The sequence below is a fragment of the Mustela nivalis genome (assembly GCF_964662115.1).
Source record: "Mustela nivalis genome assembly, chromosome: 2".
In the NCBI taxonomy this organism is placed as follows: Eukaryota; Metazoa; Chordata; class Mammalia; order Carnivora; family Mustelidae; genus Mustela; species Mustela nivalis.
Genome location: NC_139021.1, coordinates 114,214,537 through 114,230,881, shown reverse-complemented (window position 1 = coordinate 114,230,881; position 16,345 = coordinate 114,214,537). Strand labels below are relative to the sequence as shown.

The 16,345-nt window shown below is 45.6% G+C and overlaps 1 protein-coding gene across 42 annotated transcripts in view; it reads right to left on the bottom strand.

The window, feature by feature from the left end:
- The window catches only part of SGMS1 (sphingomyelin synthase 1), a 265,194-nt gene that overhangs the window by 91,976 nt on the left and 156,873 nt on the right, over window positions 1-16,345 (bottom strand). For 40 of the 42 annotated variants that reach the window (XM_082721007.1, XM_082720981.1, XM_082720998.1 and 37 more), the window contains one exon: window positions 15,036-15,116. The gene's annotated coding sequence lies outside the window, so the exon portion shown is untranslated. Of the gene's footprint in view, window positions 1-3,364; window positions 3,765-15,035; window positions 15,117-16,345 lie in introns of those variants that run through there. The other 2 variants (XM_082721022.1, XM_082720990.1) reach the window with 2 other exon arrangements.

Sequence of the window (16,345 nt, the reverse complement as noted above, 5' to 3'; positions counted from 1 at the left end):
CTTTCGGGGGTTTTAAGATTTTATTTATTTATTTGAGAGAGAGAGAGTGGGGGGAGGGGGCGGGAGGGACAAGCAGACTCACCACTGAGCACTGAGACCATGACCTGAGCCCAAGTCAGACACACTTAACTGACCGAGCCTCCCAGGCGTCCTGAGTCCCTGTCCCCTAACCACTATCTCCAATGCCTCAGAAAACCATGGGGCCGTCGCCTCCCTCTCCACCTCTACCAGCATGAGACCTTTTCCTCCAGATGTGTCAGGAGCTGGGGGCTGGCAGCTAGCTCAGGGCTGACACCACCCTACTGACCAGTCTTGTTCAGGAGGGCAAAACACAAACCCACTCATCTCTACTGCTGCCCAACCCACACATGTCTGCCTCGAGTAACATCACGCAGCACTTGCTTAAATGTCTGGCTGAAGCAGGCCTGTGGGCACCCGCAGGGATGTTGATACACCTGTCTGGTAACCAGCAAAAAAGAAGTAAGGCCAGATGGAGAGGAGTGACACTGGACCTGGGCAGTCACCCCACTCTCGAAATCCATCCCTATCCACCTTCTCAAAATGTCACTTAAAATTCTGCTAGATACCAACATGAGCCCTGAAAATCAAGTTTCCAGAATTTACCACGTGCCCTGTTTCGAAAATCAAGCTGCCTGGCATACTTCCTCCTCTCCATGATTTTCCCAAGATTACCCCCAAGTGGTTTTATCATTGCACTGGCATGCGCTGTCGACATCTTCGAGAACTCAAGGCACTTAACACAGCTAGGACTCCGAGAGGTCTAAGGAGGAGGCCTGGGTGGGTGTTCTGTGTCTAAGAGGTGGTGACGGTGATGGAGGCAGGGGTGGGACGACACTGGGCTCTGGGTTCTGGCCCAGATGCTGTAGCGCACAGCGTTCTAAGACATGGGACAATGTTCTCTTTCACTCCGACCTCGCAGAAGCCAGCCCAGCAGAGGGACCCTCGGTGTACTGGCAGCCCCTGGTGAGACGCACTGAGATTTTCTCACCTTCACTGAACAAGAAAAGTTCCAGCATTCACAAAGTGTGCCACTCGTGACCTCACTATTCTTAACTAACAGGCTCAACACTAAGTGCCAAGAAACAAAAAGCACTTGACATTGCATAGAAAATACTGCCCGTGTGCACTCACAGACAGTGACCCTGGACAACCACGTCCCCAGCTGCTTAATGCCTGAGCTGCACTCAGTGCATGTGGGATAGGAAGACTATGCCAGTCTAGAACTGACAAGGCTTCAGGGGAAAAAAGGAGGAGAAAGTCATCCCAAGCGCGGAACGGTGGGGACGGCACATGTGTTAACAAGCTCATCAAGAAAGGGCTTGCTTAGTTAATATTTGAAAACCATGAGCTCCCAGAGTAAATGCACCATTCCTTGTACTTTGATATTCTGGCGCTGGGGCAACGAGGAACTTTTAAAAATCACACCAAAAAATCTGCTTTGAACAAAGAAAGTCCTCTGGGATTATTTCATTCAGAAAAGTTAACACTGTTAAAGCTGCTGTCTCAACTATAAAACAAAAATAATAATATCTCTATCTCTCAGCATGATTATACAAATTAAATGAGGTAGTGGATGCAAAGCATCTTGCTGCTTGATCATAAGCAGGTCCTTAAATGGTCGGCTCTGTCACAATGGTACGTGACACTCAAATCAAAATCTAAACTTAATCATCCCTTTAGATTTTAGACACCTCAGAGATTTAACAAAGTATCTTTCCCTTCTCACCACCTGACAGGGGCATTTCCAGCTACCCCAGCTGTCTTCAACATCACAGAATGTTTCTCAAAAGAACTGGGACCCCCATCTCACACAGAGGCACTTGAGTTAAACTCAAAGCAGCTGAGCTGATCAAGCCTATGAACTTGGAAACAGTGCTACTAGGAGGTCAAAGTTTAACTCACTGAAAATTCTATCCAATTACTTAGTACATTTAGAAGGGATTTCTTTCTTCCTTTCTTTCCTTCTGTCTTTCTTTCAAGATCTTATTTATTTGACAGGAAAAGAGACCACAAGAGAGTGAACAAAAACAGGGGGAGTGGGAGAGGGAGAAGCAGGCTTCTGGAGGAGCAGGGAGCCCGATGCGGGGCTCATTCCCAAGATCCGGGGATCAAAACCTGAGCCAAAGGCAGATGCATAACGACTGAGCCACCCAGGCGCCCCTAGCAAAGATTTCTTTCTAGTAAAGTTTCCTTCATATACAGAAAAAATCAGCTGCAAAGAACCTCTCACTCTTTCTGTTACAGCTTGCATTAGTTTCTACCTTCATAAATGAAGAATAATGGTATCATTCATAACTTCGTAATTCATGTCGGTAACTTCATAATGCAATTTACAATTTTCCTATCTTCCTTCTTGCTATGGATGTCTTCATGTCTACAGCCTGCCTTTCGAGTACAGCCAGTGCTTCTCACCATATATCAGTGGTGATATATGTCTGTTGTACTGGGTAGGTCCTTAATCAAACAGAATAAATCAAAGGTTCTGCTTCTCCTGTCCCTACACCTCCCCATCCTCTTGCGAAAGAAAGAGAGAAAGAAAGAAAAAGACACCATACAAATCTCTATGCGCTTGCTGACTAGTTTCTTACATAGAAAGGTTTTTAAAGAAGATCCACAACTTTATTTCTACATCAGTTTTAAAAGTGGTAAGGCAACAGGATTAAGAATGAAATTGAACTGGAGCTCAGGTCTCTGATTCTTACCCTTCTCTTTGGTATAACTCCACAAGGACACAGAACAAAAACTAATGGGGGAGGGGGGAGTCCCATGCATTCTTCTCAGGGTATTTATTTCCACAAATTCCGCAGGAGCAATTACTGGCCACAATACACAGAAAGCATGGCTGTGGAGTAAACATGCTCATTCCAAAACACGAGGCGCACGTGCTTCCTCCGGGCTGCAGCAGAGATCTCACTCAAAGCCGCTCCCCGCCAGGCCAAGGAGTTAGCTCAAGGACCTCTCCCGCACAGGGACTGGAGTTCGAGAGAGGGCTTCCCCCAAACTTAGCCACCTCCCTGTAGATGCAATTTGACTCCCTCCGACACCTCCGCTGGGCCTTTCTGGTAACCCCACGGCAAAACAACCCCCTGCTCCTTAGTTCTCCAAAGCACCCCGGCACATTCGGAGCCTCCCCGGCTGCAGCCCCCGCCCTCATACTCCGAGCCACGGGTTCAGCAAGGGCACGGGGAGCGTGCGGGGCTGTGGCGCGGGGAAGGGCACTCCCCGCGTCCCCCGGGGAGCTCCGCGAGACCGGCTCTGCCCGCTGTCCACCGGTCCGCGCTGCAGCCTTCGTTCCCCGGAGTGCGCCCGGGCCGGCCACTCCGCCCAGAGGGCGCACACTTACGTCTCTCCTCCTCCCCGGCGGCAGTGTCGGCAAAGTTCCCGGGGCGCCAGCGAGTGTGCGCGGCTCCCGCCTGGGGGGTGCGGGAGGCGGGGCGGGCGGGGGTGGAGGAGGGTCCGGGTGGCGGGGGTCGCCGGGTTCCGGGCCCCACACCCGCGCGTCTCCCGCGGCCTGGCCCGCCGGCGTGCAGCCGCACCGACACCGACACCGCACGGACACCGACAGCGCAGGGACACCGACACGCCGACACCCGCGCCGGCTGCGACCCGGGAGGCTCCAGCGGGGAGGCCGCGGGTGTGGCCGGGCAGCAGAGGTTTTTTTGGAATGCAGGGTGTGGCCCTCTAACACAGCGAAAAAGAAATGAGTCAGCCCGTGGAGCCTGACCAATAAGCGTGTTCACTGGCGGCTAAGGCGGAACTTTCCTGTCTTGATTTATATCAGCCCTTAAAAAAGAAGTTGTTTGTTTTGCTCCCCCCTCAAACTTTAGCCTTTAGCAACTTACAAGAAAACAGTAGATGGCTCAGTAAAAACTCTTTCAAAAAAAGAATTAATCTCATCATGACACAGGAGATCCGTGGATGGAGATTAATTTCTATTGCTTTCAGAAAAAGTTCCGGAGTTCGGTGGGATTCTGGATGCAGTGAGCAGGGGGCCTGGCCTCGCAGCAGATTCAGATCCGACCTCTGACACAGAATCACCTGGGCAAACTACCTGCAGTGGGGGCGGGGGATGACAAAATGCCCACCTGACAGAGTCTGGGGGACAGCTTATATGTAATATTACACGCAAAGCACTGGGCACAGTGCTCACGTACAGCGGGCACACAAACAGCGCTGTCTTGTCCCTGGAAGTTCTAAGTCGACCTTCAAAAACTAGGACAAACTAGCTTATCATTTTTTAAAAATTATTTTTGATGTTAAAATATCCAAAGAATTTTAAAGCTGAAGTAGTACTTTGGTGTTGTGTGGTCTGAGTCCTTTATTTAAGTGGTTAAAAAAAAATAAATAGGTAAGAATAAATTAAAGAAACTTTTGGTTTAGGATTCTTGGGTTTGGTGTTCCTACTATACAACAGGAATTTTACCACACACACACAAAAAGGCTTAAAATTGAAATGATTTCATTTATGCCATAGTAAACCAACTTTTTTTAAAAAGTAAGAGTGATTTTGCAAATACTCCATCTGGGCTACTGGGCCCTAACCATTATTATGGAATAAAAATACAGGAAAGTTTATGTAACTAGGAACTGGCAAATCACAGCAGACTGAAGAATGGCTAAGTCCCGTGGACCAGTTAAGAAATGAGTTGATGGCTAGCGGGGATAGAGAAATTTAGCAGAGGAGTAATTTTTTTTTTTTTTAAGTTAAAAATTAAACCTTCTTGGCTTTGGAGATAATCTCCTGAGTTTAACTTCCTTGTATTTTTTAAGAACCAATCATTCATTCTACAGGCCAAAAATTCTTCAAAATACTAACCAAATACCTGATCGAAAGTGAGATCAAAAGGCTCTTTCTAAAATGGGATATTATGTAAACCATTATGGAAGAGTGGAAAGAGCACTGTGCCAGGAGTCCAGAGCTCCCGCCCTGACTTAGCGTGGCACTAAGTCACTGCTTCATCTCTCTGAAGGGCTCCAAGGGTTCTTCCACCCGGAAGACTAATTTATGGTCAAAAAGGGCAGGTTCAGGGTAAGCCTATGACCTCACATTTATCCTTAGCAACAGGCATAATATTGGCCCATAGTCTAGATGATGGAGCTGAAAATTTCCCTTGACTCACAGAAAAGTAATCTCATTGTCCTAGATGCTTTAAGTTAAATTCTACACTCATCTGAGCTCTCTCTCTCCCAACTTCTCTCTCGAATTCACTAGCAACAGGTATGATGACAGCCTCCCACTGTGTCTCCCATATCTCTACCATTCTTCCCATTCCCCAAGCCAGGTCACCAAGGCTGAGTGTCCTGACTGCTGTTCCAGCCGCCAGGTCTTCTGTGCTCCCAATGCATCATCACCATCACAGAATAAATACGGCAACACCATGTGCCACCATGCCATAAACCTTCCCTCTCACTATCAATTAAACAGCTTTGGTTTTATAGCAGATATCAAAAGGAAAACATCTGCTTTGTAGGCAACTTTCCTCAAACAGTCATGCAAATTAAAATGTATTTTTAAGCACCGTGATTTTCTATTTACAGAACTTTTATAACCGATCACACTGGTCAAACTGGTCATATGTTGGCTGTTACACCGAGGACAGCAGCTCTTTTATACGGGAAGGCTGTATATGTATATTATATCTATACATAGATATAATATACATATATATATAGTTGTGTGTGCACACAACTCAGGAACCTTACACCTGCAGTGAGAAAAATGCGATTGTCTAAGTGGGTAGACATAAGCAGATACATTGAGATACATGAAAGAGGAAGGGGTAAGGTAGCCATCCAGAAAAGAGAGAGATGGTTTACTTTGTTTCTACTGCCTAGGATCCAGTCAAGCTTAAATTCATAAAATGGGTGCTCTGTCCGGAAGAAGGGCTTCATACATATGTCTATCTGAATCATTAACTCAAACCAGTTGAAAGATGTTTACAACAAACCTTATGCTTCCAAAGTAGGGACACAGTTGCCAATGTTGCTACAATGTACTATTTCTAGGATGTCTTTTTTGCCTACAGCACCAAACTATCCGGCTATGGTTGTATAGTTCAGAAAAAGTGACAATTAGCCCAAGGGCCCAATGCCATGATGTTCAAGCAGCAAACACTGGCCTCCACCTTTCCAACCCCTACAGACCACCCAAAAAACCCTCCATCAAATACAGCAACTGGTCTACATGTTTCCCTAAAGCACAGGGCTTAGTATCACCTCCACATGGAGGCCCACACCACACCTCCTGGCTGTAGACCTTCTGTCACTCTCCATACTAATGGTGACCTTCCAGACCCATCCTCTTCCTGGAACCCTCCCCACGTCTCAGGTCTTGAAGAACTCTTCTTTCCTCCAAATGCCTCAGACCTCCTTCTTCATACCTCCATCTCAACACAGACTTACACAACCTTAGCGTCTTCCTTCCATTTGCAATCCCTCCCCTGACCCTTCTCTCTGGCCAGATGATAAAAGTCCATCTGAGGAAGAGACTATGTCTCAAAGGCTTTGTATCCCCCCCACCCAGGACACAGCCGAACACACAGTCTGATATAAATGATGCTCCAGGTGAACAACAGCCACAAAGGAGAAAGGACAAAGTTTCTTGGGGCTGCAGATACCTCAAGGAGAAGTACATATTATAGTTGTTCAGACTGGTTGGCACACAGAACTCAAGCGGCAGGTGTGTTTCGTTGCTCTCGCTGACATGTTCCAACAATACAGAATGCTACTAGTGAGAGAGCAAGTTGGATACTTCCTAGAGGGAAGCAGAGTTTACAAAGGAGTGTCATCACATAAAATCTCAGTTCCTCCAACACTAACCCACTGAAGAAAACAAAGGCATTAAGTCATTTTCTCTTCCCCTTCTAGTAAGGCACACATACTCACACATGCGGCAGTCCTGCCAAAGCACCAATTCCTCCTGAAAGAGACCTGGCTCTCTCCACGTTACACGGGAGAGCCATGAACATCTGCTCTTTGCCCACTAGTGCTCCTTGTTACCAATGGCAGCACAAGGTTCTTCAAGGCAACCTGTGACTACTAGAACCGTATTATGAATTTGTTTTATACAGTTTAAAAGCACACATTGTAGGATGTTTGCATTAGAGCAAACTCCTATCGACTCATTTTTCTAAGTTTTTATTTTAATCACCCAGGGTTCATCACAAGTGCACTCCTTCATCCCTCTCACCCATTTCCCCCGTCCCCCACCCACCTCCCCTCTGGTGACCCTCAGTCTGTTCTCAGAGTCATTATCTCTCTCTCTCTCCTCTCTCTCACACATGCGCGGGCGCGCACACAGTCACTAGTATCCTCTGATTAGTGCTAATACATTTCTGCTTTTATAAGATAGGAATAAACAGTGCCATTGTTCTCGAAAAGCTATGTCATAAACCAGCTGTCCCACTATATAATTATATTTATTATAATTGCCATAACAAAGGCACAACTTCTTACATATGCCAAGTCCAAACAGATGAATTAGTCACTACTCTCTAGCTTGCGGGTTAACAGAAATGGCACTTGAGGCATCCCCAGTAAAGGCAAGGTGGGCACATGATGGAATGAGCACTGGGTGTTAGGTAAGACTGATGAGTCACTAACCTCTGTCTCTGAAACCAATAATACATTATATGTTAAGTAATTGAATTTAAATTTGGAAATAAATATTTAAAAATAATTCAGTAAGAGCAAGGGGGAACATGCTGACTCCGCGTGACCCAGCAACAGGAAAGCCACAGGGGTAGCTGGGTTTTAGGACCAACTCATCCTGACCCCCACCAGAACCTGAAGGCAGATCTGTTTCTACAGATTGGTTCCATTCTCCCTTCCTGAAATCTGTCTTCTTCCGCTTAACTCCCAGCTCTCTCACCAAGAGGGCCTATTCCATAGCCATCGTTGTAAAGATCCTCAGGGAAAACTCACACTGTTCCCACGTGGGGCCATGCATCCACCCAGAGGTCAAGGTCTCCCTTTTGGCCACAGGTCTATACCAGAACTACCTAGGTGGGTTGACAGGAAGAGCAGTACGGTTTCCAGGTAAGTGTACTTCCCCAAAATAGAAAGGAGGGCTCATTTGTCCCCCAAAGCACTACCACCTATCAAGAAATCCCATTTTATGTCTGAGCAAAAGGTTATCTAAACAGCCCTCAGCCTGGTAATAAATTACATTCTAGAAGTCCACTTCTAAGGTCTGGAATAAATGAAGTCTCAGGTGGCACCTGAAATGCATTTCACTGGAGACAAACGTACACATGGGCTTCTCTGGCCAGGCTTTAAAAGCCTATTTAACTTATGATTGATCTCAAGTTAATGTTAATGATATTTCTAATACTGTATTCAAACCTCATTCTTAACACTGTTCCTTTGGGAAACTGTACTTGAAATTCCACCCAGAACAAGCAAAAAACCCGCTCAGTTTAACTCACTAAGGATCCAGTCACCAGGGTGCCTTCTGCTGCACACACGCTAATTCCCATTTGTTGTGTACACAACACAGCGAGGTAGATGTTAACAGTTGTCCTGGGCCCACTGTTAATGGGAGGCAAGAGGGTTTTGAGCTCAAGGTCAACTGCTATAACAAGCGGAGACGGCTTCAAAGCCATGGACGTCTAAGCCCAAGCTGGGGCTCTTGTGTCTGATCCCCACAGCCACCAGGCAGGCCCAGGCTGACAACTGAGGAGACCCGGCTAGGATTTTCAACCCTGTGTAAACACCGAGATCTTCAATTATGGAACACTGCGTCAAAAACTAATGAAGTACTTATTGTATGGTGACTAACGAAATGACAAAAACCAAAAATACTGAGATTTTTTTACAGAAAAGAGAAGGGACAAGTGGTCAGTCATTGTCAATAACCAGACACTAACTTTCTATATCCTTCCTTTAAAAAAAAAAAAAAACGAAAGAAAGAAAGAAAGAAAGAAAGAAAGAAAGAAAGAAAGAGAGGGTTTATTTATTTATTCAAGACAGAGACAGAGCACAAGCAGGGGGAGTGGCAGGCAGAGGGAGAGGGAGAAGTAAACTCTCTGATGAGCAGAGAGCCTGATGCGGGACTCAATCCCAGGACCCTGGGATCATGACCTGAGCCAAAGGCAGACGTTTCACCAACTGAGCCACGCAGGCGCCCCTCTATACCCTTCCTAACAGAGGATACTTCTCTGTGGTAGAACAAGAGAAAGTATTTCTGTCTGACCCCTAAACCGTACTAATAACTACATTTACATGAAGAGCCTCTGAAAAATCAAAGGTCAATAAATAGTGTCTTCAAAATAAAATTATTGTGGCCTGTAGAGTAAAGAGACCACTCTTTATTAAAAAGTCCATCTAAGGTATTTTAAAAGAAAATTAAAGTTGTAAAAATAACTCATGTGACACACTTCTGCCACTATAAACACAATGGATGTATTTAACAATGTTTAACACTTAAAAACAAAAACTTTTTTAGCTATAGAGTATTTAATACATATAAGAGAATATATTTAATGCTTCTTTAAGGAAAAATAATATTAAAATCAACAATCACGAACCCGTCACCCAACCTTAAGAGTGAACCATTATGGATACACCAGAACCGTTCCCTGAGTGTTCCTTCCTGTCTGACTGGGGTTGTGCCCTGTTCTTTCTGTGCATGTTGGAGAGAAAAGTGTGGAAGTCCTTGGTCCCCAAATGGGACTTGAATAATCAAAGAGCCATCTGCCTTTTGAAATCAAAGTGGAGAGGTGATCAGAAGTAGCACGACAGAAAATCGCTGAATGACCAAGTAGCTAACTAGTGCATCATCTTAGCCCAGAAACTACTAGTCAGACTAGTCAATTCTCTGAGGTCTTGGTTGCACACCATGGTCCAAAGCCAAGACAAGTCACTAGGAAACATGAAATCAAGAGAGCCCCTGAACACCCGTCAGCTTACTGGACACGTTTTAATAACATGTTTTAATAACATGTTGGGCAATTTATATTGCAGAGAAAAAATTTTAGATACGTCGTCTGTGAGGTTGAACAGTTCACAACACATGTCCAAAAAAAGGCATATACACTAATCTAGTGGATGAGTCTGTACAAATTGCTTCACTACAAATGCAAGATGGGAGTAAGAAAGTCTAACATTCAGCACCAACTAGACAGTGCAGTAAACACAGGCTGAGGAGGAGGGGAGGCGAGGGGACATGAGCTTGAGTGACGGAGGCCAATGTCATTCCAAGGGCATCGGAAGGGTGGCGAAGCACAGCCCACCAGTGACCATGTAACACTGGTCTCTGTGACCCAACCTTATGCCCCGTTCCACAGCCACTGGACACACGGCACACAGTCATGCTGAATTCAAAGAGTCCTGATCCTCGGGCCAGGGTTTGGATTATTTGAAACTAAATGTCCAGACCTTGGGACGCCTGGGTGGCTCAGTTGGTTAAGCAGCTGCCTTCGGCTCAGGTCATGATCCCGGTGTCCTGGGATCGAGTCCCACATCGGGCTCCTTGCTCCATGGGGAGCCTGCTTCTCCCTCTGACTCTGCCTGCCACTCTGTCTGCCTGTGCTCGCTCTCGCTCTCTCTCTCTGACTAAATAAATTAAAAAAAAATCTTAAATGTCCAGACCTTGACCTGGGACATGGGCCCAGAGAGACATGGCAGATAGAGGCCTAATGTAAAGCTCCTGCTGGGAAATGTCATCGCTACTCACATTGTTTCAGCCAAAATAAGTCCTGTGGCCAAGACAGCCCCTGTGGCCAACCCTCACTGGGGTAGGAAAGTGTAATCATCCCACAAAGATGGAGGGCGGGTAGGAAGGAGCAAGTGCTTTCACAACAATGTGATCTACCACAAAGGGAAGAGAAAATGGCTGAGAAGTGTTTTCTTCCCTTCCATGATGATGAAAGAAGTGATCCTAGGACAGAAAGCCACTCTTCCACGTCACCTTGCAGGTCTTAATACAGCCTCACAACCCTCGCAGCCATGTCCTGAGACCTGTCCAACGCCCTAGCAGCCCCTGAACTCCAACACCAAGTCCAGTGTCGCCCCCCTGAACCCAGCCTGGGAGGCCTCTGGTTCACCTGCAAAATGGAGATAATCCTGCCCTCTTCCTGGGAAAACTTTTGAGAAATTAGGTTAAATGATGCATTTAAAACATACAAGTGCATAAAAGCACTTAGTAAATAGAAGATAGTATTATTCTTAAATTATGATACTTGTCTCCTAATCCACATCTTTCCCAAACTGTCTTTACATTTTACTCAGTTTGTTTTTTTAAAATATTATTATTTTTTTTAATTTTATTTATTTATTTGATAGACGGAGATCACAAGTAGGCAGAGAGGCAGGAAGAGAGAGAGGAGAAAGCAGGCTCTCTGCTTAGCAGGGATGCAGGGCTTGATCCCAGGACTCTGGGATCATGACCTAAGCAGAAGGCAGAGGCTTTAACCCACTGAGCCACCCAGGCGCCCTCATAGTTTGTTAATAAGTATATAAAATAGATGAATTAAAGATATTTCCTTTGCTTTTTAAAACCACAATTTCCTCTAATCTTACAGCTTCTTCTATATACACACTCTTTCCAGCTTCCATTAGTTATTCACTCCCCCAATTTATTGATTTTTTTAAGGCTCTCAAGAAGTTTTGGAAAGCAGAACTACTATCTATGATCTACAACTATTACTTAATTATCTATTATCTGTAGTATCTATTATCTATGGTAATTAATTACTTCTTCTCCAGATAAGGGAACTTAAGGAAACTAAAGATATTCAGAATCTTCACTTGAACTAGGCTACCGATTCCAATCTGGCTTCCAAATGAGAATGAATAAAGGGCTTGGCATAGGAGACCCCCATCCTCTACCTACAGCCCCAATTAGCGCTGCTTCTCCGCTCTGGAGAAGCAGACTTCCAGCCTTTCCCCCAGACTGAGATGGTCCTTTCCTACCTCTGCCTCTTTGCTCACACTCTTTCTTCTAGCTGGAATGTTCCCTCAGCACTGCCCCAACTCTGTTCAAAGATCCTGCCTGTAGAACTGGGGAGGTCACCACAATGCGCGCACAAAGACGTCCACCACGGCGTGCTTTACAAGAATGAGAAGCGGAGGACGAGCAAAATGCCCACTCCTGGGGGGCTGGTTGGATACACTCCAGGACATGTAACATGTGAAATTCTGTGTAACAGTACGAAATGGGATGTCGATATTTACTCATGTGGCATGGTTTCAGCATACTGTCAATCAAATCAGGTGTCAAAACAGTATTTATGACAAACAGTCCATTTTAGGAAGAAAAAAGTATGTAACTCACCCAGGCTGAGAAAGAGCATGGCAGAATACAAACAAACAAACAAACAAAAAAATCCCCCAAAAACCCAGGTTAGGTGGTGATAACACTGGTGAATTTTTGTTCTTAATAATGTTCACATTTTTAAAGTTCTTTCCAATTAGTAGGGTTAACTTTTATAACTTTTATAATTTTTAAAATAGGTATTTTGATGAAAAGGCACTAATCAGGGGTGCCTGGGTGGCTCAGTGGGTTAAAGCCTCTGCCTTCGGCTCAGGTCACGATCCCAGAGTCCTGGGATCGAGCCCCAGTCGGGCTCTCTGCTCAGCAGGGAGCCTGCTTCTCTCTCTCTCTCTGCCTGCCTCTCTGCCTACTTGTGATCTCTGTCTGTCAAATAAATAAATAAAATCTTTAAAAAAAAAAAAAAGGCACTAATCACTGAATACCCACTGCAAATGTCATCTGCTCCTGAAGGTCTCCTGGACCTTGCCACGCCTACCACATAGGTAATTTCTCTCTCCTGATGGTTTCCAGAACAGTTACTGTATCCCTCATGACATCGGCTTTCTGTGTTCGGGCCTGCGTCGGCTCCCGACGTAGGAGACTGTCTTATTTGTCCTGGAGTTTACCCTCGTGACCCCGACTGCCAAGTACCGAGCATACTACTGCGTGTGGGGACAGCACACCGTCCATGGCTGTGACATTCCCACGTTTCAGGACCACACACTTGACAGCTGTCTGATCAAACACTTATCTACACCGGGGATATCCTGAAACAGTAGCAGGTGCCTTCTGGGGAGAGAAATCATAAATCAGAATACTTTATGTGTGGTGAGGTTGTTTGGTCACTTATGTCTCCCAAGTCTGCTTTCACTACAACCAAAGACACCCTCGTTCGTCTTGATTGAGACACAGGTCAATATTTCTTAATCCAGAGGCAAGTGTCTCAGATTTCCATCCATCTGCTTCAGCGTGAAAGGGACAAGAATCGCTTTTGCAATAATCCAAGTCCATCCCTGACTCCGTAGGAACTATAAATATCTATTGTTTTAGGAGGAAATAAGGGAACTAAATGTCTTAAGCTTATGTAAGTCTGCTTCAGGGAATCGACACCACTGAATGTTTTGAAATATCCAAGGCATATATTTTTTTTTTAGTTCAATAAAGAATGTGTTTTGAGAGCTAGGTGGGTGAGATTTAAAATAAAAACAACCACCACAATCTTAGCTGTTACTTAGCAATTTCAGGCTCCAATTGTTCCCTTTGAAAGGGCAAGCCAGCACGCGGAGGAAACACTGGGCTCTCGGGTCCAGCGTCCGTTCTGCCCGCCATCTCACTCCCCAAGACCTTCGTCCAGCCAGTATGAACTTGAAACCGCCCAGATACTGTCCTGCTTTGTTTCTCTCTCTGGAGATAAGTCACTTTCATTAAAACTTAATGTCTGAACAAAAGCAAAGCAACATGCCACCATGGGTGAGGAGGAACACTGGCTGCTGGTCCCTAAAGTGTCCCCACCTGACACGACGAAGGTTCGAGGAAGTACAGTGAAGGGAGAGCAGACACTCGGAAGGGGGCGGACAGCCGGACTATCTGCAGCCCAGTCCCTGCACAGCCAGCAGGGGCCCGGGGGAACACGGCCATCACAGAGCCGGGTTAACATCCAAGAAAAGAGGTTGATGCTTGAAACTACTCTCAGGGCTTCTCAGTTCCAGAAGGCGGAAGGCGGGAGAGCACGGCAACGGGAGCTACCCAGCACAAAAACAAAAGCAAACCTTGTTTTGACCAACCCAACCAATGTCGTATCACCAGGGCTGAGACAGATACCTGAAGAACAGTGGCTTCAAGATGCCTTTGCCACAGGAAACCTATAACCAGTGCTGATTTACCAGCCGCCCCCCACCCCCAGGGCAGACCATCAGACCCTTGGGGTTTCCAGCAAGCCAGGTGTTGGACAGAGCTATCATTAAAGTTATAGTATATAAACACGTGACTAAAATAAATTAGACTAAAAACAAAAAGAAGAAATACTCAAATTCACCGCTTCCTATTTTACTAGGGGTTTATGCTCTAGTAAAATATGTTTATGCTCTGGGAGGGATGACCAAGCCCCATGCACAGAGCTGGAGAGACTGACAAACTACAACAGAAGTACGAAGGCAAGAGTCAGGCCAGGGAATGTCTGACTCGGAAGTATACAATCTTTTCTCGTGGCAACTTCTTGTCCCAACATTAACATCATCAAAATGAAACTGGAAGCAACCACATTTAACTGTCAAATCATCTGCAACCAGTTGTGGCCTCTGTTGTGTAAAAAATGAGACAGACACTCAAAGAGGGATGTGGGAAGGGAGCAAAAAGCTCAACTTTATTCATACTCGCCACGTTTATTCATGGGGACCTCCCAAAATGTGCACACCCGAGGTTGGTAAGCCATGCTGCTCACTGAACCAACGGGAACGAGAATGTCTATTTGCAAAGGGCTAGTCCCAAGTTAATATAAAAGGAGTCCTCCTTTGATCCATTAATTACTCATGCTATGTCTGCCCAGCTGTGACACCTAACGTAAAAGGACACACCTACCAACACACAAAAACTGTGCAAATGTTAGCATCAATATTTTGAAGTGTTTGGATATTTACTTTTTAAACATTTTCTCTTTCAGACTTTTAAGCTATCTGATCGAGCTACTCTTCCACCATTGTTTCTTAGAGAATGTTCACCAGCAAACCAAAGACTTCCAGAGGGCTAAAGAAATTTCACTTACTGATTATTTAAAACAATTCTTGTCATCTTGGCTTCCGAGAAGTTACCAGCTTCTCCCACTGCTCCAGCTCACTTCCATCACCTGTCACGAGAGAAGGGGTCTGATTAATCACAGGTCTCCGAAAGACCACTTCTGGATTTCTACATTTGTCTTTTCCTTTCTTGATAACCAAAACAGAGAGAAAATAGTCATCTCCTCCTTTCTCTTCAAAATTAAAAAGGACAGAGTAACAAGAGAGAGCACCCCAAGAGAAAAAGAGATTTAAAGAGCAGTGTTTCAATGGCCGAGGCTTGGGGCAGAGGCCCCCCCACCTTGCCTTGTGTTTTTGGGAAGAGGTTTTGGTCTGTTTGCTGGGAGGAAGCAGTATCAGACTAAGCCAGTTTTCTTTCTCCCTGCCCCAACCCCTCCTTGCCCTCTTCTGGACAGATCTGCCTGGGAGTGTGTGAGGAGGTACTGACTTAGGGCTCAGCCCTGCCAAGCGGGGAAGCCCAGCTCCCTCCAGCTCTCCACAAGCCCAGATGCTACCAGAAGACCAGCAGGTGACAGCTGCTGCAGTCAATGCACATTTTAGATTCAGAGATGCTGTTGAGGTCTCCAATCCCGCTTTACCAGTAATTAAGTGACCATCTATGCTGATTCCTCTTATCCTTCCTCTATTTTCCATATTGATCAAAACTTACAGAATAGGAAAGATCAATCGTTAGGGAACCCAACCCACCCACATCAACAGGATACCACACGGACAAACCTTGGTTCCAAGTCTTACCACTCACTAGCCATGCGACCTTGGCCAAGTCCGTTCATCTCTTCCCAGCCTCAATTTCTACTTTTCTTAAAGATACTCCCCACTATACTGTGTGGTTCAGAGAATTGAATGAGACGGAGAAAATCTGCCACGTCAAGCATGCTTTGATCCAACAAGGGTATATCCCAGAACCAGGGACACCTGTGCTCAATGATCAGACCTGGTAACTCATCCCTAAGTCCAGTTCAAATAATGGAGATTCATATACTCCATGGAGTAATGTTCTATGCCCAGCAAAGGGCCTTCCTTCTTCCAAGAGCAAGGCATTCTGAACAAAAGCTTTACATTTGTTTTTTAATTTCCTAACATTTTAGGGCCCACAACCTAGGGACAATAAGTTCTGCTTTCTTTACCTTCACAGAAGAGCCCCAAATGAAAACGCCCCACTTCTACCAGGTACAATGCAACCACTGCTCATTTTCTAGGAAAAATATATGGCTCCAAGGGGGTCAGACTTACAAGACAGGCACCTGCCACTCTTCCTCACCTAAAGCCTCTCTGCTGT